At 37.5% G+C, this 14,439-nt stretch overlaps 1 protein-coding gene across 5 annotated transcripts in view; it reads left to right on the forward strand.

Annotated features, from left to right (window-relative positions):
- The window catches only part of BANK1 (B cell scaffold protein with ankyrin repeats 1), a 319,844-nt gene that overhangs the window by 86,897 nt on the left and 218,508 nt on the right, over positions 1 to 14,439 (forward strand). The gene's annotated exons all lie outside the window — the stretch shown is intronic.

Consider the following 14,439-nt stretch of genomic DNA (forward strand, 5'->3'; position numbering starts at 1 on the left):
GCTCAGTGTATGTTTTCCTTAGTTTCATTTATTATTGTTATCTGTTTGTGAAAATTATTTTTTGTTTGTGATGTTTATTAGGAATATGTGCTTATTCCATCAAATTTTCAGAGTGAAATAAAGGCCATTTCTAACGACTTGATAATTAGAATTATAACTTTGCTTAATTGCCTCAGTTTTTCGTGTGGGTGAGAGGGAGAAGGGGGTAGAGAAAGGAAGTCTAAGTATCTTCAAATTTACCATAAAATTTACCATAAAAACTTATAGGATTTTTAACAAAACTATCAATGATAATGTAGCTGACAAGTTGTCATGAAGCTTTATGTGTTTGAACTAGATTAGAATTGGAGGATTTGTTATTATTTCATGTGACACATTTTTCTATTAGAGTTTTATTTTTGTATTATATGAACAACATATTTTAGAACAAAGGAAAAGGTAAACATGTCTTAGAAAAGGACAGGCAGTGAAATAACATTTGTCAAACTGGAGACTCTGAGGACATTTGACAAAATGTCTATATTATAATTCCAAAGCAAGTACAAAAGTAATAGCTTGAAAAACGGACTGTTTCATTTCCTTGTGACAAGTCCACCTTATCCTCTACTTAAAAATTATGTTCATAACAAAAAAAGATTAATAAAGGTAATATATTGCATTGTGACTATTCAGTCAGTGTAGAAGTAAAGTAGTCCCCAAACATATTTTCTGTTGGTCTTTCTGTTGTGGGTGGGGATCTTTGAATATAGTAAAAAATAAACATAATTTATGACTTCTGGACAATTTTTCAGGATGCTATAAATATGCAACTCATGATTTCTTTCACAGCTTGAAGTGGAAAAAAAAGTGAGTTTGCTAGTTTTTAGGTAAGTAGGAAAATGCTGTTTCTTTTTTACCCTCTGTATTGGAAATGAGGGGAAAGAAAGAGTCACGGCTTTTCTCAAGGATTTTTCTCTACCACCAAGCTCTGGTGGCCTGTAGAAGGGAGGATGTTGGGCAGGCACAGGATGATTCAGGTTTTACCATCAGGAAAGAGCCATTTCAAGTCAGAGGTCTGAGTAATGACAGACAGAATTACTCTAACTTGGTGGCAGCAAACCATGGCATGGCAAGGAGAGACAATAAGAGACTGTTTAATTTATGTAATTTCAGGGAGGTTTAGAGGTTTTGCAACTGTCGTGAGGGCACCTAGAAGTATTGTGGGATTGGATAAAACAAAATCTGAGACTGAGATCTCAGACCAGATCAAGCTGTACTGTAACAGGCTGGATAGAAGGAAAGGCTGCACTTCAGTGAGTCTCCCAAGCATCTTGGACTAAGTATGACATGGGATTTGTCTAAATCTTCTGGTGTCTGGACCACACAGGGTATCTGTGAACTCACTGAGGAGGTGAAAAGCACTTTCTACCCCTGAAGAAGCAACTGCAGAGGCATTGCCACAGTGTATTTTAGGTTTGTTTGACCTCGAAGGATTTGTCCCAGCCCACACTGTGTTTCTCCTTCAGGGCATTTGGTTTTCCTTTCTATATTTGCTTTTGCTCCCACATAGATTATGTATTTAACGAATTTTGTGGTCGGGCATGGTAACTCATGCCTGTAATCTCCGTACTTTGGGAGTTCGAGGCAGGTGGATCACTTGAGGCCAGGAGTTCAAGACCAGCATGGCTGACAATGGCAAAACTCTATCTCTACTAAAAATACAAAAATTAGCCAAGCATGGTGATGTATGCCTGTAATCCCATCTACTCAGGTGACTGAGGCAAAATAATCGCTTGAACCCAGGAGGCAGAGGTTGCGATGAGCTGAGATCACACCACAGCACTCCAGCCTGGGTGACAGAATAAGTCTCTGTCTCAAAAAATAAAGACCAAAAAAAGAGGAAAGTAAAAAGAAACAAAACAAAACAAAATAGCATTTTGTGGAAAGCTGTACCTTTCTTTTCCAGATTAAACATTTCAGTAATTGTTTCTTTCATGGGCTACTCTGCCATTTTATTAACAAAATGTGAATATTTTGCCCATGGTTCACTTTGAACATCTGTATTGAAAACACAATGTGCATTGTAATTTTATTTAGCATAGTTACTCTTTATAAGTCGGAATATATGCCAGAAGATTTGAATTTTTAAAATAACTTACCTACTTAGCTGAAATGGTATATTGTAAGAACTTTCCTGAGTTTTTTAGTAAATTTTAATGGCAGATGTGATTTCAGTAATCCTAAAACTTAGCAATAAGATCTTTCTCATGAACATTTAAAAGCTATTGGGCATGTAATAACATGAACATTGTGTGAATTTGAGGAAAGAATTACTAATGAGAAAACTGTGGGGTTTATGTTTTAGCAATTGTTGAGTTTGTAATAAGAGACTTTGTATTATCATTTAAAAGAAACCATGCATATAGCCAAATGAGCATTCTGTGAATTTGAGAAAAGAAATAATAATGAGAAATCTGGCTTTCTAATTTAATTTTTAATGACGTCTATTAGGTTTTAGAACACCTAACCTGAATAGTTTAATTATCTATCTGCTTCTTTAATCATTTCTTCTTTGTTGGATAAATACTAAATCCCAGAACACAGCCTCATAAAGGTGAAATTTCCAGAGCATCACTTAAAACAGTAAATATAAGAGAGATTCAAATGAAAGAAATCCAAAGCCCAGTTTCGGATGATAATTAGAATTGAAGTGCTAGTGTTAGAAATACTAGTAACTCCTGTTGAACTAAGGTAATTAAAACCTTTGAGACTTTCATCCTATTTACAAAAATGTCTTGGGGAAATAATAACGTTAACTTTGTAACTAGGTAACAATATAAAAGCAAAATAATATCGAAAGTCTAAAAGAACACACTAATTATTAATTTAAGTAGTAGGATCCTTTTAGTAAAAGATTTTTTTTTTTAATTATACTTTAAGTTCTAGGGTACATGTGCACAACGTGCAGGATTGTTACATATGTATACATGTGCCATGTTGGTGTGCTGCACCCATTAACTGATCATTTATACTAAGCATATCTCCTAATGCTATCCCTCCCCTCTACCACCTCCCCAGAATAGGACCTGGTGTGTGATGTTCCCCTTCCTGTGTCCAAGTGATCTCATTGTTCAGTTCCCACCTATGAGTGAGAACATGTGGTGTTTGGTTTTCTGTTCTTGTGATAGTTTGCTGAGAATGATGGTTTCCAGCTGCATCCATGTCCCTATAAAGGACACAAACTCATCCTTTTTTATGGCTGCATAGTATTCCATGGTGTATATGTGCCACATGTTCTTAATCCAATCTGTCACTGATGGACATTTGGGTTGATTCCACGTCTGCTATTGTGAATAATGCCGCAATAAATATACGTGTACAGGTGTTTTACAGCAGTATGACTTATAATCCTTTGGGTATATCCCCAGTAATGGGATGGCTGGGTCAAATGGTATTTCTAGTTCTAGATCCTTGAGGAATCGCCACACGGTTTTCCACAATGGTTGAACTAGTTTACAGTCCCACCAACAGTGTAAAAGTGTTTCTATTTCTCCACATCCTCTCCGGCACCTGTTGTTTCCTGATTTTTTAATGATTGCCATTCTAACTGGTGTGAGATGGTATCTCATTGTGGTTTTGATTTGCATTTCTCTGATGGCCAGTGATGATGAGCATTTTTTCATGTGTCTGATGGCTGTATGAATGTCTTCATTTCAGAAGTGTCTGTTCATGTCCTTTGCCCACTTTTTCATGGGGTTGTTCATTTTTTTCTTGTAAATTTGTTTGAGTTCTTTGTAGGTTCTGGATATTAGCCCTTTGTAACATGAGTAGACTGCAAAAATTTTCTCCCATTCTATAGGTTGCCTGTTCACTCTGATGGTAATTTCTTTTGCTGTGCAGAGCTCTTTAATTTAATTAGATCCCATTTGCAATTTTGGCTTTTGTTGCCATTGCTTTTGGTGTTTTAGACATGAAGTCCTTGCCCATGCCTATGTCCCAAATGGTATTACCTAGGTTTTCTTCTAGGGATTTTATGGTTTTAGATCTAACATTTAAGTCTCTAATCCATCCTGAATTAATTTTCGTATAAGGAATAAGGAAAGGATCCAGTTTCAGTTTTCTACTTATGGCTAGCCAATTTTCCCAGCACCATTTATTAAATAGGGAATCCTTTCCCCATTTCTTGTTTCTCTCAGGTTTGTCAAAGATCAGATGGCTGTAGATGTGTGATATTATTTCTGAGGGCTCTGCTCTGTTCCATTGGTCTATATCTTTGTTTTGGTACCAGTACCATGCTGTTTTGGTTACTGTAGCCATGTAGTATAGTTTGAAGTCAGATAGTGTGATGCTTCCAGCTTTGTTCTTTTGGCTTAGAATTATCTTGGCAAAGCGGGCTCTTTTTTGGTTCCATATGAACCTTAAAGCAGTTTTGTCCAACTCTGTGAAGAAAGTCATTGGTAGCTTAATGGGGATGGCATTGAATCTATAAATTACCTTGGGCAGTATGGCCATTTTCACGATATTGATTCTTCCTCTCCATGAGCATGGTATGTTCTTCCATTTGTTTGTGTCCTCTTTTATTTCACTGAGCAGTGGTTTGTAGTTCTCCTTGAAGAGGTCCTTTACGTCCCTTGTAAGTTGGATTCCTAGGTATTTTATTCTCTTTGAAGCGACCGTGAATGGGAGTTCATTCATGATTTGGCTCTCTGTTTGTCTGTTGTTGGTGTGTAAGAATGCTTGTGATTTTTGCACATTGATTTTGTATCCTGAGACTTTGCTGAATTTGCTTATCAGCTTAAGGAGATTTTGGGCTGAGACGATGGGGTTTCCTAACTATACAATCATGTCATCTGCAAAGAGGGACAATTTGACTTCTTCTTTTCCTAACTGAATACCCTTTATTTCTTTTTCTTGCCTGATTGCCCTAGCCAGAACTTCCAACACTATGTTGAATAGGAGTGGTGAGAGAGGGCATCCCTGACTTGTGCCGGTTTTCAAAGAAAATGCTTCCACTTGTTGCCCATTCAATACGATATTGACTATGGGTTTATCATAAATAGCTCTTATTATTTTGAGGTACGTTCCATCAATACCGAATTTATTGAGAGTTTTTAGCATGAAGTGCTGTTGAATTTTGTCAAAGGCCTTTTCTGCAACTATTGAGATAATCATGTGGTTTTTGCCTTTGGTTCTGTTTATATGCTGGATTATGTTTATTGATTTGCGTATGTTGAACCAGCCTTGCATCCTAGGGATGAAGCTCACTTGATCATGGTGGATAAGCTTTTTGATGTGCTGCTGGATTCGGTTGGCTAGTATTTTATTGAGGGTTTTTGCATCAATCTTCATCAGGCATATTGGTCTAAAATTCCCTTTTTTTTGTATCTCTGTCAGGCTTTGGTATCAGAACGATGTTGGCCTCATAAAATGAGTTAGGGAGGATTCCCTCTTTTTCTATTGATTGGAATAGTTTCTGAAGGAATGGTACCAGCTTCTCCTTGTACCTCTGGTAGAATTTGGCTGTGAATCCATCTTTTCCTGGATTTTTTTTGGTTGGCAGGCTATTAATTATTGCCTCAATTTCAGAGCCTGCTATTGGTCTATTCAGGGATTCAACTTCTTCCTGGTTTAGTCTTGGGAGAGTGTATGTGTCCTGGAATTTATTCATTTCTTCCAGGTTTTCTAGTTTATTTGCATACAGGTGTTTTAAGTATTCTCTGATGGTAGTTTGTATTTCTGTGGGGTCGGTGGTGATATCCCCTTTATCATTTTTTATTGCATCTATTTAATTCTTCTCTCTTTTCTTCTTTATTAGTCATGCTAGTGGTCTATCAATTTTGTTGATCTTTTCAAAAAACCAACTCCTGGATTCATTGATTTTTTGGAGGGTTTTTTTTTGTGTCTCTATCTCCTTCAGTTCTGCTGTGATCTTAGTTATTTCTTGCCTTCTGCTAGCTTTTGAGTGTGTTTGCTCTTGCTTCTCTAGTTCTTTTAATTGTGATGTTAGGGTGTCAATTTTAGATCTTTCCTGATTTCTCTTGTGAGCATTTAGTGCTATAAATTTCTGTCTACACACTGCTTTAAATGTGTCCCAGAGATTCTGGTATGTTGTATGTTTGTTCTCATTGGTTTCAAAGAACATCTTTCTTTCTGCCTTCATTTTGTTATGTACCCAGTATTCTGTCATGAGCAGGTTGTTCAATTTCCATGTAGTTGAGTGGTTTTGAGTGAGTTTCTTAGTCCTGAGTTCTAGTTTAATTGCACTGTGGTCTGAGAGACAGTTTGTTATAACTTCTGTTCTTTTACATTTGCTGAGAAGTCATTTACTTCCAACTATGTGGTCAATTTTGCAATAAGTGTGATGTGGTGCTGAGAAGAATGTATATTCTGTTGATTTGGGGTGGAGAGTTCTGTAGATCTCTATTAGGTCTGCTTGGTGCAGAGATGAGTTCAATTCCTGGATATCCTTGTTAACTTTCTGTCTCGATCTGTCTAATGTGGACAGTGGGGTGTTAAAAGTCTCTCAATATTATTGTATGGTAGTCTAAGTCTCTTTGTAGGTCTCTAAGGACTTACTTCATGAATCTGGGCCTTTGTTCATTTCTTTTTACTCTTTTTTCTCTACACTTCTCTTCTCGCTTAATTTCATTCATTTGATCTTCAATCATTGATACTCTTTCTTCCATTTGATCGAGTCAGTTACTGAAGCTTGTGCAGTTGTCACATAGTTTTCATGTCATGGTTTTCATCTCTATCAGTTCGTTTATGGACTTCTCTGCATTGGTTTTTCTAGTTATCCATTCTTCCATTCTTGTTTCAAGGTTTTTACTTCCTTTGCACTGGGTACGGAGTTCCTCCTTTAGCTCTGAGAAGTTTGATCGACTGAAGCCTTGTTCTGTCAACTCGTCAAAGTCATTCCTGTCCAGCTTTGTTCCGTTACAGGTAATGAGCTGTGTTCCTTTGGAAGGGGAGATGCGCTCTTATTTTTTGAATTTCCGGGTTTTCTGCACTGCTTTTTCCCCATCTTTGTGGTTTTATCTGCCTTTGGTGTTTGATGATGGTGACATACTGATGGGGTTTTGGTGTGGGTGTCCTTTCTGTTTGTTAGTCTTCCTTCTAACAGTCAGGACCCTCAGCTGCAGGTCTGTTGGAGTTTGCTTGAGGTCCATTCCAGACTCTGTTTGCCTGGGTATCAGCAGCAGAGGCTGCTGAAGATAGAATATTGCTGAACAGCAAGTGTTGCTGTCTGATTCTTGCTCTGGAAGCTTCGTCTCAGAGGTGTACCCAGCCATGTGAGGTGTGAGGTGTCGGTCTGCACCTAGTGGGGCATGTCTCCCAGTTAGGCTACTCAGGGGTCAGGGACCTGCTTGAGCAGGCGGTCTGTCCGTTCTCAGATCTCAACCTCTGTGCTGCGAAAACCACTGCTCTCTTCAAATATGTCAGACAGGGACATTTACATCTTCAGAGGTTTCTGCTGCTTTTTTTTAGCTATGCCCTGTCCCCAGAGATGGAGTCCACAGAGGCAGGCAGGCCTCCTTGAGCTGTGGTGGGCTCCACCCAGTACGAGCTTCCAGGTGGCTTTGTTTACCTACTTAACCTCAGCAATGGCGGGTGCCCTCCCCCAGACTGGCTGCTGCCTTGCAGTAAGATCTCAGACTGCTGTACTAGCAATGAGGGAGGCTCTATGGGCGTGGGACCCTCTGGGCCAGGCATGGGATATAATCCCCTGGTGTGTGGTTTCCTAAGACCCTTGGTAAAGCACAGTATTAGGGTGGGAGTTACCACATTTTCCAGGTGTTATGTGTCTCAGTTTCCCTTGCCTAGGAAAAGGAATTCCCTTCCCCCTTGCGCTTCCCAGGTGACACGATGTCTCGCCCTGCTTCAGCTCTCACTGGTCGGGTGCACCCAAGGGCCAGCATCAACTGTCCAACATGCCCCAGTGAGATGAACCCGACACCTCAGTTGAAAATGAAGAAATCACCCATCTTCTGTGTCACTCACGCTGGGAGCTGGAAGCTGGAGCTGTTCCTATTTGGCCATCTTGGGTGCACCCATCAGTAAAAGATTTTTGAAATGATACCAAATAATTCTTGGTTATATTGCTTATTAGTAAAAAGGTATCTTTGTTTTGCATGTATTTATCCTTTTGCATATTTTACTTTACACATATTGAAATATTACTTTCATCTTCATGTCAGGTACACTTCTGTTTTTATTAAATTGCATGTATTATTCAATCTTTGATTTGCTGCCTGCAAATATTTGATACAATGTAAAGCCAGAAGGGTTTCAAATGAGGAAAGGTACACTTACGGAACTCTCATTGTGAGGAATTTCTCCCTGTGCTTCTCTGTTAATAGTTGCCTGAAAGGTTAATTTCTTCATTGAATTAAAGCTTAGATGTTAGCAGTTGTCTCCCTTAAGGAATTCTTCAGGCGATTCTTCCCACTGAGAGATACTGGGAAGTCTCCTGAACGTCAAAGAACGACTTTGACGAGTTGACAGAACAAGGCTTCGGTTGATCAAACACCTCAGAGCTAAAGGAGGAACTACGTACCCAGCACAAAGAAACTAAAAACTTTGAAATAAGATTTGACGAATGGCTAACTAGAATACCTAATGTAGAGAAGTCCTTAAAAGAACTGATAGAGATGAAAACCATAACACTGATAGAGATGAAAACCATAACATGAGAACTACATGACAAATGCACAAGCTTCAGTAACCAACTCAATCAACTGGAAGAAAGAGTATCAGTGATTGAAGATCAAATGAATGAAATGAAGTGAGAAGAGTAGAGAAAAAAGAGTAAAAAGAAATGAACAAGCCACCAAGAAATAAGTGATTATGTGAAAAGACCAAATCTACGTCTGATTGGTGTGCCTGAAAGTGACAGCGAAAATGGAACCAAGCTGGAAAACACTTTGCAGGATATCATCCAGGAGAACTTCCCCAACCTAGTAAGTCAGGCCCACATTCAAATTCAGGAAATACAGAGAACGCCACAAAGATACTCCTTGAGAAAAGCAACTCAGAGACACATAATTGTCAGATTCACCAAAGTTGAAATGAAGGAAAAAATGTTAAGGGCAGCCAGAGAGAAAGGTCGGGTTACCCACAAAAGAAAGCCCATCAGACTAACAGCAGATCTCTTGGCAGAAACTCTCCAAGCCAGAAGAGAGTGGCGGCCAATATTCAAGATTCTTCAAGAAAAGAATTTTCAACCCAGAATTTCATATCTAGACAAACTAAGTTTCATAAGTGAAGGAAAAATAAAATCCTTTACAGACAAGCAAATGCTTAGAGATTTTGTCACCACCAGGCCTGCCCTACAAGAGATCCTGAAGGAAGCACTAAACATGGAAAGGAACAACTAGTACCAGCCATTGCAAAAACATGCCAACATGTAAAGTCCATCGATGCTAGGAAGAAACTGCATCAACTAACGAGCACAATAACCAAGTAATATCACAATGACAGGATCAAGTTCACACATAACAATATTAACCTTAAATGTAAATGGACTAAATGGTTCAATTAAAAGACACAGACTGGCAAACTGGATAAAGAGTCAAGACCCATCAGTTTGCTGTATTCAGGAGACCCATCTCACATGCAGAGATACACGTAGGCTCAAAATAAAGGGATGGAGGAAGATCTACCAAGGAAATGGAAAACAAACAAACAAACAAAAGCAGGGGTTGCAATCCTAGTCTCTGATAAAACAGACTTTAAACCGTCAAAGATCAAAAGAGACAAAGAAGGCCATTACATAATGGTAAAGGGATCAATTCTTCAGGAAGAGTTAACTATCCTAAATATATATGCACCCAATACAGGAGCACCCACCACGAAAGATTCAGAATAGTCAAAGCAACTCTAAGCAAAAGAAATTGGATAAATAACATTACCTGAATTCAAATATACTACAGAGCTATAGTAAATAACAAAAACAGCATGATACTGGCATTAAAACAGGTACATAGACCAAAGCAACAGAATAGAGAACCCATAACAAATCCAAACACCTACAGTGAACTCATTTTTGACAAAGGTGCCAAAAAAGACCTCATACTCTGAAACTACTGAAAGAAAACATTGGAACAACTCTCCAGGACATTGGTTTGTGCAAAAATTTCTTGACAAATATCTGACAAGCACAGGCAACCAAAGCAAAAATGGACAAATACAATAATATTGAGTTAAAAAGTTTCTGCACAGCAAAGGAAACAATCAACAAGGTGAAGAGACTACTCACAGTATGGGAGAAAATATTTGCAAACAACCTATCTAACAAGGGATTAATAACCAGGATATATAAGGAGCTCAAACAACTCTATAGAAAAAAAAATCTAGTAATCCAATTTTTTTAAAAAAAGGGCAAAAAATCTAAATAGACATTTCTCAAAAGAAGATATACAAATGGCAAACAGGCATACAGAAAAGTGCTTAACATCATTAATCATTAGAGAAGTGCAAATCAAATATCATCTCACCCCAGTTAAAATAGCTTATATCCAAAAGACAGGCAATAACAAATGCTGGTGAGGATGTGAAGAAACCTGTTTGTTGGAAGGGAAATTAGTACAATCACTATGGAGTTTGGAGGTTCCTTAAGAAACTAAAAGTTAAGCCATCATGTGATCCAGTAATCACACTGCTGGGTATACACCCAAAGGAAAGGAAATCAGTATATCAAAGAGATATCTGCACTCCCATGTTTGTTGCAACACTGTTCAAAATAGCCAAAATTTGGAAGAAACCTAAGTGTCCATCAGTAAATGAATGGATAAAGAAAATGTTGTACTTATACACAAGGGAGTACTATTCAGCCACAGAATAGAATGAGATGCTCTCATTTGCAACAAAATGGATAGAACTGGAGGACAGTATGCTTAGTGAATTAAATCAGGCACAGAAAGACAAACATCACATGTTCTCATTTATATATATTGATTTAATATTCAAAACAATTGAACTCTTGGAGCTTCAGAATAGCAGGATGGTTACCAGAGGCTGGAATGGTTAGTGGGGGTTTGGGTGCGGGAGGTGGGGATGGTTAATGCGTCCAAGAAAAAAAAAGAAGAATGAATAAGACCTAATATTTGATAACACAACAGAGTGATTATAGTCAATAGTAATTTTGTTGTACATTTTAAAGTAACTAAAAAAGTATCATTGGATTGTTTGTAACACAAAGGATAAATGCTTGAGGGGATGGATACCCCATTTTATATGATGTGATTATTACACATTGTCTACCTGTATCAAAACATCTCATGTACCCCATAAATATATATACCTACTATGTACCCACAGATATCAAAGTTTAAAAGTTGAAAAACAAAACAAAAAATAAAAATAGAAAGTGAAATGAAAGTTACCCTCTTAAAATACTGTTTTTTATTTATGAAATTGAATAAATGATCTGATGCTTAAGAAAGTGTTGAACTCTAATAAGTGTCAGATACTAGAAAAATTAAGAACTTATTCTGTAAGCTTTTCTTCATTTTCTACCTCAGTAATACACCATGTTAATACATTTCTTTACTGACTTTTAACAGCATACAATTCCAGTCCTACCTTTAAGGAAATACTTGCTATTCAAAAAGGCCTGAGATAGTACCACTCTTTCAAAAGACTGCATATTGTTTTTCCTTTCCCTTTAATGGAAAGTGGCTGCATGGCATAGGTGCATTAGTTCTGAATGAGGCAGGAGCAAGAATTAGATTATTTTACAAAATCAGCAGTCACTTACTTCATGGAAGCTCTGTTTCCTTAGGGCTAAAGGAATGTCCTTATGTGTACAATGAAGACGCTAGAATATATTATCACCCAGATCACTTTCAACTCAAGTATTCCATAATTCTATGCCAAGAAAATTCTTAGATTGGGAATTACAACCACTCTCTATTCTGGAAGATTGACTTGCAAATATGTGGGCACTCTGTGTATGCTTTATTTCACTTTTATTTGCATTTCTTCTTAGCTCTGCATCCAAAGAGGAAGCAAATCATTCGAGTTCCATGTGTTGTCCATCACTTTTATTACTCGTTCCATATTCCCGATGGAAGGTTTGAGATGACTGGAGAAAGAACAGTCAATAAAATGCAGTTTGGAGATTTAATTCTGGATTCACTTTTTCATATTATTTGTGTCCCTTATTAGAATGGATCAATAAGAATAAGGCATATCTATTGAAACTTGTATTTTACTGATAACATAAGTGACATATCTTTTGTGCTGCATTTCCACTTGTAATAATATTCAAAGGAAAATAATTCCAAATTGGGGTAGTTCAGATTTAATGATTATATTCACTTCAGTTACAAATCATTGAACTAGACAGGAACATACCACTTAGTACACTTATACATTTATTAAAAAATAATAAATTGGTTAACTTTAACAGCAGATATACTAGCTGTTGTGATAAGACAATATGTAGTTCTGAGTACAATTACTTAGCCATTAATACCCTTACTATTGATTCTCTACAATTTTTTAAACCTTATAAGCCATCTCAGTCTGTTTTCATAGTTATTGCCCCCATATTTTAACTTCTGTTTAGCTACTGTTAAGAATATATTTCACTAACGACTTATTAATTTATAGTTTCTTTTCATTCAGTGGCAATAAATACTCTCTTCACTTTCTATTTATTCCAAACTAAAGCATCTTCATGCTTCTTATGTAGCCCTGTCTCACTGGCTGAGGTTGGCTTTGATCACTACTGCGGAGGATGACTGTGTGCTGATGTGAGTGCTGCCTGTAACCAACCCCATTCAAGGGAAGGCTCTGCTTTTACTACATGCTTCTTTAGAGGGCTCATGTCTTTAACCAGAAGAAACGTTTTAAAACAATCCAGAAACACAAAGCACAAGTCAAACACAGTTAATAATGTTTCTTTATGACTACTATTCATAATGAGATAATTAGAGAAAATTAGAGGATCTGCTTCTGATAGGAACAAACCTCAAATCATCAATAACTTTTTGGAAATTAGAAGACTGAAAAATTCCTGTGCCAAAAATATGGTTGCTTGTATTTTCTAAAAGTCACCATGCAATCTTGTGGTCCTCTGTACTAATAACAGTTATAGTACAGTATCAATAATAAGATAAAGAAATAAAGTAGACATATCATTTGGAAACTCTGAACTCTCTTTGGAATTCTTAAATTATGCTTTTACAGTAAACCAAATCAAGACATAGGAAATAAGTAAAAGCAATATTTGAAAAGGAAAATGTGACTTCTAAGAATGCTTCCCCACCAATTCCCTATAGGTCAGCCATTTAATTTTGTTAACCTTGGTACCTTAGGTAGCAAAACACAAACAAGTATGCATCAATTATGCTCAAGTCTTTCCTAACAAATGCAATGGACGTTTTTCATGTCAATTTAACTTGAGTTTTCAGCAGCAATTAACACCTTTGACCAAAGTTACTGTCCTGATTCAATTTTTTGTTTTGTTTTGTTTTCTTCGCTTCCATGAGCCATTTTTTCCTGGTTTTCCTTTCACTTCCATGGTGCTTCCTTTTCAGTATTCTTTGTAGTTTCTTTATTCTCTGACCTACAAAATAAAGTTCCTAACTGGTCAAGTTTTGATTCTTTGACTCTCTTTATTCCTTAATAAATATTCCCTCTGCATGTTATCTCATTAATTCTTAAGATATATTCCAAATGTGGTTTCCTTTTAAACCCCATTTTTTCAGTGCTCTCTAACTCAGGAAATGCATCATTATCAAACCAGTTTAAAAACCGCAAACATAAGAGTCTCCTTAATACCTTCTTACATCCTTACTCTACAAATTCAATCCACACTAATACATATCAATGTTACTTACTAAATATTGGCCACTTCGCTTTGTATCTTGACAGTTCTAACACTTTAGTCCATCGCTTTTTCTTTTGCCTAAACTATTATAATAGCCTCTTTATTGGTCTTCCACCATAAGTTCTTGCACACCTCCTACTATCTCAAATTCATAGTCTGGGAGTTTTGTTTGTTTTGTTTTGTTTTATTTTGTTTTGTTTTGTTTTGTTTTGTTTTCTGAGACGGAGTTTCACTCTTGTCGCTCAGGCTGGAGTGCAGTGGCGCGATCTGGGCTCACTGCAACCTCTGTGCCCTCTCCCCTTCCTGTTCAAGCGATTCTCCTGCCTCAGCCTCCCGAGTAGCTGGGATTACAGGCCCCTGGCTCCACGGCCGGCTAATTTTTGTATTTTTAATAGAGACGGGGTTTCATCATGTTGGCAGGCTGGTCTGGAACGCCTCATCTCAGGTGATCTACCGGCCTCGGCTTCCCATGATTACAGGAGTGAGCTACCGCGCCCGTCCTGGGAGGTTCTTTTAAAAAGGAAGTTCTCAGCATGTAATTCTGCTCCAACATTTCAATGGATTCCAATTTTGGGGTGAATTAAAATATTTGACATGAGCCACGTAGCCCTGCAGAGACTGTC

The sequence above is a fragment of the Macaca mulatta genome, chromosome 5, assembly GCF_049350105.2.
Source record: "Macaca mulatta isolate MMU2019108-1 chromosome 5, T2T-MMU8v2.0, whole genome shotgun sequence".
Classification (NCBI taxonomy): domain Eukaryota; kingdom Metazoa; phylum Chordata; class Mammalia; order Primates; family Cercopithecidae; genus Macaca; species Macaca mulatta.